Genomic DNA, 15,750 nt, shown 5'->3' with positions numbered 1-15,750 from the left:
CCAGTCGGTCCAATGGTAAGGGGGTGGATAGTACCAGACCTTGTTTGAGACGTGTTTTGTGCAAACCTTTTCTTTTGACTTCTCCCTCCACATCTCACTTTTGTCCAGTTGTTGGATACCTACACATCTGGATCCTTGCAACCCGAGCCTGCAGCCAGTCTCTCCGCCTAGGGTATTTAAATCGAGATATCATTGAGCTTCTTTCTGAAGGGGGTTACTTTGCTCCACATATAAGAAAACTGAAAAAAATACTTTCATTCTGTCAACAAGTTTCTTCTCCGTTGCCTTCAGTTATTAATAGTTGTCCAAATATCAAATAGCATGGATCTAACTTACTCAATGTTTTGCTCATACATCCCTATAATTACATACACCATGCCGTTTTAATAGCATTTTCAGTTTTCACATTAAATATGTGTAATAGCATCCTTTGTATTGTAATAATGGTTAAACAGTAAAACTGTTCTTCTTCAGATTATTAACAAAAAAAAGCGGCGCACTTAGTATAGGCTGCACAGAGCCAATAGTCTATGCATTTAATTTCTGTTTTCAGTAGGCCTTTTAGGTTCAAAATATATGCAGCCTAGCGTACAGTATGTCAAGGTGCTAAGTAGAGTTGTCCTGTCTAATTTGACAGGCAGGGAATTAGGCAGGAGGAAGACAGAGAGCATAATGAGGGAACCAGTAGGGTTAATTGGTGAAAGTAGTTATACTGTATGAAGCTATTGCTCCCCTACTGGGGGATCCTACTGAGATATCTGAATAGGAGAGCCTTGCTGATCATTATAAATGATCCAACTGCAAATCACTGTCTAGTGGAGATAGTAATCATGTAGATAGACATTATTAAATATTCCGGTCACATCCTGTCTTTTAAATAAAAAATGTATATTTTTTATCTATCATAGATGTCAGCTGTTAATGAGATTTTATTTTTTATAGTTTCTTGGTTACACAAATAACAGATTCACTTTAGTTTTATATTGACGGTTTGTATCCACTCTTAACATGCTTAGTCATGAACATCCCATTGGGTTCAGGGCGGCTGGAACCACACAAAAATGGCTGATCATTTTTGGTGAGTTTAGGGTCAATGCTGATAGTTTTACTCCAGTAATTTCTCTTGGCAGTGAAATAGAGTCTGTGAGCCCGGCCATTGTGGTAAGGTGCCTTCAGGAGTAAGGAGAGGACAAGCTCCCAAGTCCGCGATCTGAGTGGACACGCTAAATCTCAGTAGGCATATGTTCAGTGTCAACTTTGCCAGTAGGGGCTTACTGGTTTTGGCAGTCTGAAATAAAAGAGCTGTTCCACTTCATTTTCTCGTTTTTAAGTTCAATAGGGCACTAGCTGAGTTTCATGAAAGTGTGTAATACATACATCCCAAATATCTCCAGAGCAGGACAAAATGTACATGACAAATTATTACCCATCACTGGCACAGTTTTCAACCCATACCAACTCACCTTCTTGCGTGAGTAGGCAACACATTCTGGGTAAGGTTATTAGAGAACTAGGTTAAAGATATCCAATCAATAATATCATGCTATCTTGCCACACCATGGGGCTTGCAGAAAACAGACACACTGTATTTCTCCTATGCCAGCAAGCAAAAGAAAATAAACTAAATGCCAAGAAGCACTGGCTGTTATCAAAAAGACACGCATTCTAAAACTGGTCCAGCAACATATTGACTCTTTTTTTACACAATTGAATTGCAGTGAGCCAATGGGTGCTAAGTGAGGAGAAAGCATGTGAGCCCATCAGCACAACAGCTTAATTCATATAGACTTGTGAGTCCATGGGAATGACTAGAGGACTCTTGTCCGGATGCGATGTATCCATATTACCATGAGGCTCTTTCAGAGGGTTGAGAAAGCGAATGGCATTGAAAGTAAAAGGTAAAGCATCTTGAAGAATGCTGATAGTGGTATTCCGAAAGGACACTGTGTTTGCATGCTGTGAGGACTGAACACCTAAGGGTCTTCAAATCTGCCAAGGAACAATGCCATTTGAGTGTCAACTATGTCGTTAACAGGAAATGGGTGTAATGCCAGCTAGCTTATACTGTCCAGAGCATTTGAGAGCAGACCGAATGGACTGGGATTCTTCTCACTCTCCCTCTCTCTCGCTTCCTGTCAACACCTCCAGTGCCTGGCCTCAAACAGCTTACTGCTGGTCTGGGTCTGTCACAAGACATCATCTCCACGCTGTTGACACACACTAAAACATATAGACACATGAACTACACGTGAACATGTATGTTTTTGATTTATACATAGGAAAATATGCTCATGCATGCCGGCACACACACAGAGTATACAGTTGAAGTTGGAAGTTTACATACAACTTAGCCAAATACATTTAAACTCAGTTTTTTACCATTCCTGACATTTAATCCTAGTAAAAATTCCCTGTCTTAAGTCAGTTAGGATCACCACTTTATTTTAAGAATGTGAAATGTCAGAGTAATAGTAGAGAGAATGATTTATTTCAGCTTTTAATTCTTTCATCACATTCCAAGTGGGTCAGAAGTTTACATACACTCAATTAGTATTTGGTAGCATTGCCTTTAAATTGTTTATCTTGGGTCAAATGTTTCAGGTAGCCTTCCACAAGCTTCCCACAATAAGTTGGGTGAATTTGGCCCATTCCTCCCGACAGAGCTGGTGTAACTGAGTCAGGTTTGTAGACCTCCTTGCTCGGACACTCTTTTTCAGTTCTGCCCACACATTTTCTATAGGATTGAGGTCAGGGCTTTGTGATGGCCACTCCAATACCTTGACTTTGTTGTCCTTATGCCATTTTGCCACAACTTTGGAAGTATGCTTTTGGTCATTGTCCATTTGGAAGACCCATTTGCAACCAAGCTTTAACTTCCTGACTGATGTCTTGAGATGTTGCTTCATTATATCCACATAAAGTTCCTCCCTCATGATGCCATCTATATTGTGAAGTGCACCAGTTCCTCCTGCAGCAAAGCACCCCCACAACATGATGCTGACACCCTGTGCTTCACGGTTGGGATGGTGTTCTTCGGCTTGCAAGCCTCCCCCTTTTTCCTCCAACCATAACGATGATCATTATGGCCAAACAGTTCTATTTTTGTTTCATCAGACCAGGGGACATTTCTCCAAGAAGTACGATCTTTGTCCCCATGTGCAGTTGCAAACCGTAGTCTGGCATTTTTATGGTGGTTTTGGAGCAGTGGCTTCTTCCTTGCTGAGCGGCCTTTCAGGTTATGTCGATATAGGACTCGTTTTACTGTGGATATAGATAGTTTTGTACCCGTTTCCTCTATCTTCACAAGGTCCTTTGCTGTTGTTCTGAGATTGATTTGCACTTTTCGCACCAAAGTACGTTCATCTCTAGGAGACAGAACACGTCTCCTTCCTGAGCGATATGACGGCTGCATTATCCCATGGTGTTTATACTTTCGTACTATTGTTTGTACAGATGAACGTGGTACCTTCAGGCGTTTGGAAATTGCTCCCAAGGATGAACCAGACTTGTTGAGGTCTACAATTTTCTTTCTGAGGTCTTGGCTGATTTCATTTGATTTTCCCATGATGTCAAGCAAAAAGGCACTGAGTTTGAAGGTAGGCCTTGAAATACATCCACAGGTATACCTCCAATTGACTCAAATTATGTCAATTAGCCTATCAGAAGCTTCTAAAGCCATGACATAATTTTCAGGAATTTTCCAAGCTGTTTAAAGGCACAGTCAACTTAGTGTATGTAAACTTCTGACGCACTGGAATTGTGATACAGTGAATTATAAATGAAATAATCTGTCTGTAAACAATTGTTGGAAAAATGACTTGCATCATGCACAAAGTAGATGTCCTAACCGACTTGCCAAAACTATAGTTTGTTAACAAGCAATTTGTGGAGTGGTTGAAAAACGAGGTTTAATGACTCCAACCTAAGTGTATGTAAACTTCCAACTTCAACTGTATATAATTCATCCTGTTAACACAGGATATACCCTGTTTGTAACATATGACAGGAACATACACACACAAACACACTCCAATCAATCCTTCTGTGGACGTCATGTCTTGGTGTGTGGGTGTCATCATCTTCTCCTGTGCATCATGTGCTCACCCTTCCAGGAGCCTGGTTGCAGTGAACAACAAGTGACATTGTTGTCAGAGTAGGGAGTTAAAACAACGGGAAAATACTATCTGTCAGGCTTATCTTTTCTCGTTTGTGTCCAATCACCAGAAAGAGCCAAAACTTATAGTATAGTGCTTAACAGGACAGTAAAATGATCAAATTCAAGCACTTATCAAGAGAACATCCCTGGTCATCCCTACTGTCTCAGATCTGGCGGACTCACTAAACACAAATGCTTCGATTGTGAATGATGTCTTAGTGTTGAAGTGTGCCCCTGGCTCTCCGTAACTAGATAAAAAACGCAACATGGCGAGACTTCCGGGCATGCTTGCGAAGCAGACCAAGCAGACCAAACCAGAGTTTGGGGTTTGAGAACTCAATGAGAGAAGTGAAAAATTCTTAGTTGGCTGTTAATTATCTTGAAATCTAAAGCCACAACCTAGTCTGTCTTAAGTAAATGAACAACCTCGCGAAAGTGACCAACCGGCATGTCAAAACAAACTTAATATCGAAGGAGTACCTTTGATTTGACGGCCTGCACATGCGCAGTTCGATGCGAGATGACCATTAGACCCAATGACTTGTTTCTGAGCATGAGCTTAGCTAGCCAACGTCGCCATGACATCGCCTACAAGCGTGATCTGGGATTTCTATTGGATAAACAGTTTTAGCCTGTCTTCATACTGTACTGTTTTTGGATGTATTATGCAGAAATCATTCTACCATTTCCTGGTTGCTAAAATGTTAATAGTTTTTCTAATTTCAGTTTATGTGACAAAACAAGCAGTCATCCTGTAGACTGTAGAGAATCATTGTACCATCTAAACCACTGTTAAATATATTTTCCCTAACCAAAAATATTGTATTTTCAGCTGTTCGAAGCTGGTGTACAAAAAACTGAAAGTAAAAAAACGCAAAAGGAAACTTATGAACTGATACGGTAAGCATAGAAATAGTGCACATAGAGCAGATCTACCGCTTCATAGACTTGCTTGTAATGAGAATGAAAGACCTATAACTCACATTTCTATGTGAATTTGGTCAGGCGCCTAAGTTACATATTGTAGCTTTCATATAAGGAATTTGAAATAATTTATACATTTACTTTTGATACTCAATTAATTGCTCAAATATACTTACATTTTGATACTTAAGTATAAAAAAGTATCAAAGTACCAGTCAAAAGTTTGGACACACCTACTCATTCAAGGGCTTTTCTTTATTTTTACTATTTTCGACATTGTAATAATAGTGAAGAAATCAAAGTATGAAAAAACACAAATGGAATCATGTAGAAACCAAAAAAGTGTTCAACAAAATCTATTTCATATTTGAGATTCTTCAAAGTAGCCACCCTTTGTCTTGATGACAGCTTTGCACACTCTTGGCATTCTTTCAACCAGCTTCATGAGGTAGACACCTGGAATGAATGTCAATTAACAGGTGTGCCTTGTTAAAAGTTAATTTGTAGAATTTCTTTCCTTCTTAATGCGCTTGAGCCAATCAGTTGTGTTATGACAAGGTAGGCGTGGTATATAGAAGATAGCCCTATTTGGTAAAATACCAAGTCCCTATTATGGCAAGAACAGCTCAAATAAGCAAAGAGAAATGACAGTCCATCATTACTTTAAGACATGACGGTCAGTCAATGCAAAACATTTCAAGAACTTTGAAAGTTTCTTCAAGTGCAGTCGCATAAACCATCAAGCGCTATGATGAAACTGGCTCTCATGAGGACCGCCACAGGAAAGGAAGACCCAGAGTTCCCTCTGCTGCAGAGGATAAATTCATTAGAGTTACCAGCCTCAGAAATTGCAGCCCAAATAAATGCTTCACAGAGTTCAAGTAACAGACACATCTCAATATCAACTGTTCAGAGGAGACTGCATGAATCAGGCCTTCATGGTTGAATTGCTGCAAAGAAACCACTACTAAAGGACACCAATAATAAGAAGAGACTTGCTTGGGCCAAGAAACACGAGCAATGGACATTAGACCAGTGGAAATCTGTCTTTTGGTCTGATGAGTCCAAATTTGAGATTTTTGGTTCCAACCACTGTCTTTGTGAGATGCAGAGTAGGTGAATGGATGATCTCTGCATGTGTGGTTCCCACCGTGAAGCATTGAGGAGGTGTGATGTTGTGCTTTACTGGTGACACTGTCAGAGATTTATTTAGAATTCAAAGCACACTTAACCAGTATGGCTACCACAGCATTCTGCAGCGATACGCCATCCCATCTGGTTTGCGCTTAGTGGGACTATCATTTGTTTTTCAACAGGACAATGACCCAACACACCTCCAGACTGTGTAAGGGCTATTTGAACAAGTAGGAGAGTGATGGAGTGCTGCATCAGATGACCTGGCCTCTACAATCACCCGACCTCAACCTAATTGAGATGGTTTGGGATGAGTTGGACCGCAGAGTGAAGGAAAAGCAGCCAACAAGTGCTCAGCATATGTGGGACCTCCTTCAAGACTGTTGGAAAAGCATTCCAGGTGAAGCTGGTTGAGAGAATGTCAAGAATGTGCAAAGCTGTCATCAAGGCAAAGGGTGGCTACTTTGAAAAATCTCAAATATGAAATATATTTAGATTTGTTTTACACTTTTTTGGTTACTACATGATTCCATATGTGTTATTTCATAGTTTTCATGTCTTCACTATTATTCTACAATGTAGTAAAATAAAATAATGTAGTAAAATAAAGAAAAGCCCTTGAATGAGTAGGTGTGTCCAAACCTTTGACTGGTACTCTATTTAAAACCAGATACTTTTAGACTTTTTCTTAAGTAATATTTTACTTGGTGACTTTAACTTTTACTAGAGTCATTGTCTATTAAAGTAGCTTTACTTTTACTCAAGTATGACAATTGGGTACTTTTCCCACCACTGACAGAATGACTTAACTATTGAAGTCTTTCGATATCATTTTGCTTACTCAAAAAACAATGTGATAGCTGTGAACAATCAAAATGATCCAGCATGGGACAACAATAGAAACAATATTTGGATTGACAGCACATCAATTGTCATGTTACACTCACAATCACATGTTCTCTCATTCATTATTTCGCTGAGTAAACATCTCTGGAAAGTTGTGGTCCCATCCTAATGTCCAATTAATTTGCTGGAAAAGTTCCCTTTTACAAGAGGAAAGCAACCAAACATTTTATTTTGGGGAGAAATGCACAATGAGAGAATTTGACAATAATCTTGGTGAAAAGTATAATGCCAATTATGCCATTAATGACAGAATAGAATAGAAGGATACAAACTGAGGATATGGGATGATCTCTGAAATGTCAATGCTTCAGAAAAACATCCATTTTGCAGCCAAGAGCCAATTTACGGCTAGAGCTAGAACAGGGATTATAAACCCAGCATCAAGCCTTTTTGTGGCAGAGTAGCCAAGACCACCCTCCACACAGCACAATTACCTGGCGATGAAGGAAGAGTCAGGTCACTGAGGAGAGAGGAGGGGAGAATGAGGAACCAGCTTAGTAAGGACCTGTCTATTATTATGTCTCTAATAGTTCAGATGAATGTGATTTCACTCAACTGCCATTTATTTTGGGGCCATTTAGAAAGTTACAATCAAAAGTGGGCAAAAGTTGTTGAAGCCTTTAGAGAAAATGACCTATTCGTATTCGTTAAACTACCCACCGCCTCTGCTCACCACCATGATGGTAGCTGGCTCAGAGACAGAGGCTGGCCTGACACAGAGGATGATGGAGCCGTCTCCATCGGGCATGTGAATAACAATTAGGGAAGATTTTTTGTGAGGTTGGTGGGAGGTTAGGTTAGATCAGTTGGGCTGCTGAGCCGTGCCCTTGGGTGAGGGTCGTGGCTGGGTGAGCATCCAACCTGGATGCCCTGCCCTGGGGTACTACTGGCCAGGCTCCGATGCTAACTTTGGGCTGACATCTGCCTGCTGCCTCCTCTGCTCTTTCACTGGTGGGCAGTTAAACGCCGACTCATATTACAAAACTAGCCTGAGACCCCTGGCCCTGGGCGGATGTAGGGCGGTATTTTAAACAGATCAGATCACACCATCCTGGCCCTCGTGGTGTTCGGTGAATAAATCTGGGCCTTTTAAAGAGTGGTGATAAAATGTTTTACTGGGTCCGTCTGCTGCGACTCAGGAATGGGGACTGGTTTAGTTCAGAGAAATTAAATAAAATCCTGCTTTTACTCAGCATTGTTTAATGGCTTACAATGTTGATGGCTTTTTGCTCAGCAGATGTCCTCCTGAGATGTCCTGAGTCAGTTATTGGCCATGATATTAAAGCCTAATTCCTCCAACCTTCATTGTCTGTTTGTCTCGGGAAAGGTTAGCTAAAGCTCCTATTTGTTTAGAACTAAGAGAAGTCCTTGCAGATGAGCTGTGGAAAGTGCTTTTTTTTTTAAATGTCAAGAGACATTTGAGAGGACCATGGGATTTTACATGGACCATTTGAGAGGACCATGGGATTTTACAAAAGATAAATGCCTCATACCCTACTACACTGCAACATGACACTTTTCTCTACCAGCAGCAGCTAAACAGCAGGCTTGTTTACATGGAGCAGACAGCAGGAAACAAACAGCAGTTGGTGTGGAAGGAAAGAGAGGGCTGTAGATGGCGTCGTTAGAGCAACAGTGGCTTGGGCTGGGAGCGGTTGGTGGCACGGTGTTAATCAAACCAAGGTGGCAGTATGGGAGCAGGGGGAAAGAGGGGAGAGAGGGAGGGAGGGGTGATTAGTAAAGAGGGAGGGCGTTGATGACCCATAACTCCGGAGGGCATTTCCCACTCCCCACCCCATTCTAACACTGTATATGTACACACACACACACGCACACGCACACGCACCCACACACACACACACACACACACACACACACACACACACACACACACACACACACACACACACACACACACACACACACACACACACACACACACACACACACACACACGCACACATTACTGCTCAGAGCCTGTACTAAATAAGACTAATTAGACTGTCAGAGGGACAAGAGGGGGGCTATACCCCACCCCCCTCCCCCCAGTGAAGTGAAAGCAATTAATTCTGTGCTGAATGTGGCTGTAATGGAAGTCCCCCTCCTGGAGGTGACAGGCACACTGACACCTCACCGTACCCCAACTCTGTTCTGTCGCCCGTAGTGGAAAACAACAATAACAACAACAATAAACAGGAAAGAGAGACTGGGAATGAGGCGTTCTAGGTGCTACATATTCCACTGCTGTAAATATGGTACACTGAATGAGTCCACCCTAATGGAATTCAAACACCACAGAAAATCTGTGCAATCTGACAAATGTTCTGAAATTAGTGTAGCCTGCCAAATGATTATGAATGACCATACAGTAAATCTAACATAAATCCACACTGTTAAAACAGCTATCATAAAATCTGACAAATTGTCTAACGGCAGCATATTCAGACAAACTGAAATAATTGGATTCTAATTATAACATACTGAAATATAAATGTAATCTCATCATCTAAAAAAGGTAGGCAGATGAAACTGTCTCTCACATGCACTAGTGTCTACAGTATCTTGACAGTTGCCCTCTGCTACTGATCTCCTCTCCTCAGTGCTCCATTGAGAGGCGCCGCACGTACCTTTCCACCCTGTTGTGCCTATCGTCTCGTATAATACCTCAGTGACTGTATTACAGCGGGTGCCCTGTGTATCGTATATATCTGCATAACAATATGGGGGCCTGTTATATTGCTGTGTAATTTCCGTCAGATCCCTGACCTGATTCATCTAGCGGGTCCGCTGCTTTTCCATAATTGTCGTCCTTGTAACAATTACCTTGGGTGAAAGAGGGGCCGTTGCATGAGCTAACATGTGTAGATAAAAAAAAGGTTGGAGAGGGGAGAGAGGACGGATGGAGAAAGAAATAAGGCAGGCCTACTGTTCATCTCAGCAGGCTCCATCATTGTATGATAACCAATGCATTCCTATCACGTCCTTTAATTGTAATAGTACATCCTTAGATGTACTTACTGCAGGTTTCAAAACAACAACAAGACCTCACCCAGCATTCACACTCACACTATCTACAACACTTCATGGCTGAGAGCAAGTAGCTTCCTGTCCAGGCATAATTCAATAATATTGACACAGCGACATGCTACGGCCGGTCGGCCACTCAATCCCCTGCTGCCCATTCTCCTCATTGGGAGATGAGAGATGGTGATTGCACTCTGTCACTTCCAGTTTCGCTCTCTGGAGAATTGCAGAGGACCAGCCAGATGTTTGCATTTGATCAAATCAGACTCTCACAATATCCCCGCGCCGCTGGCATTTGAATATTTCAGACATGATGAGGAGGAAAGGGAAGAGGAGTGTCAAAATGGTGACATTTCACTAGTGTCAGTGACATCACTCTGCTCACAGCTTTCCTTTCAACTTTCCTGAGGGAATGAGTGGGGAAGGTAGGAGATACGTAATCCACCAGAGCAGAAATCAGGTCAGGTAAAGCAGGTTTAGCCATAACACTCCTTCCACCTCCACCAACTTCCTAGATCCAGGAAGACGGCAAGTTGAGCCATGATCCCCTCACCTCCGCCTCCCTCTGGTACCCAGTTTTGGCCGGTCAGACCCAGACCTGCTAGGTGCATGCAGAAGTATGGATAGAGGCAGAGGGCAGGATTGCCCATTTTATCCAGGGGACTCTAAAGGCACCCAGGGGGCGAGATAATGACCTGTTAGTCTTATCCTAAACAATAAGGGGGGATTCTGCAGTGAAATTTAAAGACAGGACTTAGACCCGTCTGCATAGCTAAACCTAAGATAAAACCCTATATTGTCATATTCAGCTTTCTATTAATGGTGTATCTAGTGGGAGTAACCCAGCAAACAGCTAACATTCAAGGGAAGTTCTGTGAAAACAACCAGATAACGTTCCTGGAAGGTTTCGTGAAGGCAAACAGTTAGCGTGGCTGGAAAGTTCTGTGATAACAAACAGCTAACGTTCCTGGGCCTGGTTTCCCAAAAGTATCTTAAGGCTAAGTTCATTGTTCAAATATTCGTAGGAGCATCGTTAGATCTCTGAGTTGTTTCCAAAAACCATTGTTACTAAAGTTGTTCTTGAAAATGCTTGTTATTTAACGACTGCCTCAGACCACTTGTAGAACAGCTAAGTACGTTATTAGATGCTTTTCTGACCGCATCACTTTATACACAGAAGATATCCGCTAAACACAATATGAAGATGTTTATCTCTCTTTCCTTGACCGCAGATAACAAATGAATCTGTCACACCCTGATCTGTTTCACCTGTTGTTGTGCTTGTCTCCACCCCCATCCAGGTGTCGCCCATCTTCCCCATTATCCCCTGTGTATTTATACCTGTGTTCTCTGTTTGTCTGCAGGGGGTGCTGAGATGTTGGCCGGGGTAGGGATAGCCAGGTGGAAAGCTTGGCCAGCCGTAGAAAAATGCGTCGGGAAATTATCGATTATCGTAGATTTATCAGAGGTGATAGTGTTTCCTATCCTCTGTGCAGTGGGCAGCTGGGAGGAGGTGCTCTTATTCTCCATGGACTTTACAGTGTCCCAAAACTTTTTGGAATTAGTGCTACAGGAAGCAAATTTCTGTTTGAAAAAGCTAGCCTTTGCTTTCCTAACTGACAGAGTATATTGGTTCCTGACTTACCTGAAAAGTTGCATATCTCGGGATCTATTCGATGCTAATGCAGAATGCCACAGAATGTTTTTTGTGCTGGTCAAGGGCAGTCAAGTCTGGGGTGAACCAAGGGCTATATCTGTTCTTAGTTTTTTTTAAATGTAATGGGACATGCTTATTTAAGATGGTGAGGAAAGCACGTTTGAAGAGCAACCAGGCATTCTCTACTGATGGGATGAGGTCAATATCCTTCTGGATACCCGGGCCAGGTCGATTAGAAAGGCCTGCTCGCTGAAATGTTTTAGGGAGCGTTTTACAGTGATGAGGGGTGGTCGTTTGAGTGCGGACCCATTACGCACGCAGGCATTGAGGCAGTGATCGCTGAGATCCTGGTTGAAGACAGCGGAGGTGTATTTAGAGGGCAAGTTGGTCAGGATGATATCTAAGAGGGTGCCCATGGTTACAGATTTAAGGTTGTACCTGGTAGGTTCCTTGATAATTTGTGAGATTGAGGGAAACTAGCTTAGACTGTAGGACGACTGGGGTGTTAAGCATGTCCCTGTTTAGGTCACCCAACAGTATGAACTCTGAAGATAGATGGGGGGTGATCAATTCACATATGGTGTCCAGGGCACAGCTGGGCACTGAAGGGGGTCTATAACAAGCGGCAACGGTGAGAGACTTGTTCCTGGAAAGGTGGATTTTTAAAAGTAGAAGTTCGAATTGTTTGGGCACAGACCTGGATAGCATGACAGAACTCTGCAGGCTATCTCTGTAGTAGATTACAACTCCGCCCCCTTTGGCAGTTCTATCTTGTCGGAAAATGTTATAGTTAGGGATTGAAATTTCAGCATTTTTGGTGTCCTTCCTAAGCCAGGATTCAGACACGGCTAGGACATCAGGGTTGGCAGAGTGTGCTAAAGCAGTGAATAAAACAAACTTAGGGAGGAGACTTCTAATGTTAACATGCATGAAACCAAGGCTTTTACGGTTACAGAAGTCAACAAATGAGAGCGCCTAGGGAATGGGAGTGATGCTGTGGGCTGCAGGGCCTGGGTTAACCTCTACATCACCAGAGGAACAGAGGAGGAGTAGGATAAGAGTACAGCTAAAGGCTATAAGAACTGGTCGTCTAGTACGTTCGGAACAGAGTAAAAGGAGCAGATTTCTGGGCGCAGAAGAATAGATTCAAGGCATAATGTACAGACAAAGGTATGGTAGGATGTGAGTCCAGTGGAGGTAAACCTAGGCATTGAGTAATGATGAGAGAGATTTTGTCTCTAGAGGAACAATTTGAGCCAGGTGAGGTCACCGCATGTGTGGGGGGTGGAACAAAAGGGATAGCTAAGGCGTATTAAGCAGGGCTGGAAGCTTTACAGTAAAATAAGAAAGAAATCACTAAACAAAACAGCAATAGACATGGCATATTGACATTAGGGAGAGGCATGTGTAGCCGAGTGATCATAGGGTCCAGTGAGTAGCTAGGTGAGCTGGAGACACATCGATTCAGACAGCTAGCAGGCCTGGGCTAGCAGGTTAGCAGGTGGGCCTCAGGGGGACGTCGCAACGGAAGAGCCTGTTGAAACCCCCTCGGACGTTTAAGTCGGCAGACCCGTCGTGATGGATCAGCGGGGCTCCGTGTCGGAAGCAAAGGGTCCAGGCCAATTGGCAAAAGAGGTATTGAAACCCAGGAATTGTCTGATGGATCTCTTCGGCTAGCTCCAGGCTAACTGGTACTTGCTTCAGGACAGAGACGTTAGCCAGGAGTAGCCACTCGGATAGCAGCTAGCTAGCTGCAATGATCCGGAGTAAAGGTTCAGAGCTTGCGATAGGAATCCGGAGATGTGGTAGAGAAAAAGCAGTCCGGTATGTTCTGGGTTGATATCGCTCTGTGCAGACTGGCAGGAACTGGCCGGGCTGAGGTTGGCTGATATCCGAGTTAACGGTGATGGCTGCTAGCAGTGGCTAACTGACTACTAGCTAGTTAGCTGGCCAGCTGCTGATGGGAGTTCCGGTTCTAAAGTATAAAAAATAGTAGATTCGTGCCACATTGGGTGAGGCGGGTTGCAGGAGAGTATGTTCAGTCCATAGATGGAAATTGAGATTAAAAATATAGACTAAATATAAACGAAGAAAACGATATATACACGGGACGGGACAAGACTGCTACGCCATCTTGGAAGAGTAATCTGATTCAGCTAGTTAAGGTCTTGTTGAGCAGCTAATAGGTAGAATCAGGTGTGTTAAATTAGGGTTGTGAAAACCCACAGGATGGTAGATCTCCAGGAAGAGGGTTGGGCAGCCATGATCTACATAGATTGGTACTGCCAAGAGTGTGCAAAGCTGTCATCAAGGCAAAGGGTGGCTACTTTGAAGAATCTCTAATATAAAATATATTTTGATTTATTTACCACTTTTTTTGGTTACTACATGATTCCATATGTGTTATTTCATAGTTTTGATGTCTTCACTTTTATTCTACAATGTAGAAAATAGTTAAAATAAAGAAAAACCCTTGAATGAGTATGTGTGTCCAAACTTTTGACTGGTACTGTACTGTATGTATTTCAATCATATTAAAATCAATTTCATGTTCAATCAATTGTTTTATTTAGCTACGGTATTTGTACACTACTGTCACTCATTTTTGCCTCAATATATTTCATGATGTGGAACATGTGCGGAATGATGTGGCAAATTTTGATTTAGTGCATTATTATGGGGTACTCATTAGAACAAGACACCTCAATATTTGTAGACATAGGTGATATCTCTCTAGGAGCTGATCCATTGTCAGTATTATGGAATAATTCTAATGTTAAGGTAAGATTGGAAAGAGAGAACGCTGATTCAAGAGCAGTGCTTCCTTTCTTTCGATCCTATCAGTATCGACACATGCCTCAACGATGCACTTATCAAACGTTCTCTCTGCGTGGTGTTTTGGAAAACGCATGTTATGTCTTCGGCCGCTGTAGGAAAGAAACATCATTAAAACACACATAAGCCTAAGTTCCAGTGCTATTGGGAAACGGGCCCGGGACAGTTCCGTGACAGCAAACAGCTAACGTTCCTGAAAAGTTTGTTTCCAGAAGTCAGCTTCTATTTAACTTCCTAGTCATGTAGGAAATCTAACAGAGGGAAACAATGCTGGTGCAAAGGATTATGGGCTTTTGTCTGACCTTTAGGCCTAGTGCTCCTGTGTAGGGCAATGAGGATCTCTCTCCAGAGCAGAGTAGGAGACTATAGCCAGACTGGCAACGTTCAACACATTAACAATATCCATATTCATAAAGGCGTTCAGCTGTCACCTGTTTTCCGTTGATCTACATTTGTATGTGGGAAGCTGACAGATGTATGAGGATGCGTTTAGTCTTCAAACGACACTGTGCTGCCCTGAGGCGGCGCACTGGGTAGAGAGCAAAACTCACAGTTAGTCTCTGTCTGGGCCACTCACCTGGCTGTCAGTGATCACTAAACAATGTCTCCACTAGAACATTCATTGAAGTGCTCATTTGAATGGCTGTATTGTATTCGTGTGTGTTTAGATGAATATATGATTCCCACGCAATCCAGTGATCCTCTGTGGCTCGGATACTAAGCCACATTGAAGCTGTTAGACCTTTGTTTGACTATTCACCTTCCTGTAATTAGCGATTCTGAAAGGTAGTACATGGGAATGGTTTGATTTATCTGAAATTTGTCTCTTCTCATTTTCAACCAACAGTGCCTTTGGCTCTGAACTTTGAGCATGTGACAACCTCCCCCTTCCCATCTTTCAACATCTAGACACCCAGTTAACCTTAACTGTGATAAAAGGCTGATTAGTAATTACGAACAGGGCCCCATGTATTTGGCCTTAATTAAGAAAAATATACTGTAAGAGGAAGGCAGTGGAAGAGGATATTGTCCCTTCTTGATTGGCTTTAAAGGGGCAATCAGCTGTTGATAATAATGTTTTAGGCTATATGGTGTTTGTTTACATGTATGTTGT

The sequence above is a fragment of the Salvelinus namaycush genome, chromosome 37 (genome assembly GCF_016432855.1).
Source record: "Salvelinus namaycush isolate Seneca chromosome 37, SaNama_1.0, whole genome shotgun sequence".
NCBI lineage: Eukaryota > Metazoa > Chordata > Actinopteri > Salmoniformes > Salmonidae > Salvelinus > Salvelinus namaycush.
The sequence above is the reverse complement of the archived record's forward strand: the minus strand, read 5'-3'. Positions refer to the sequence as shown.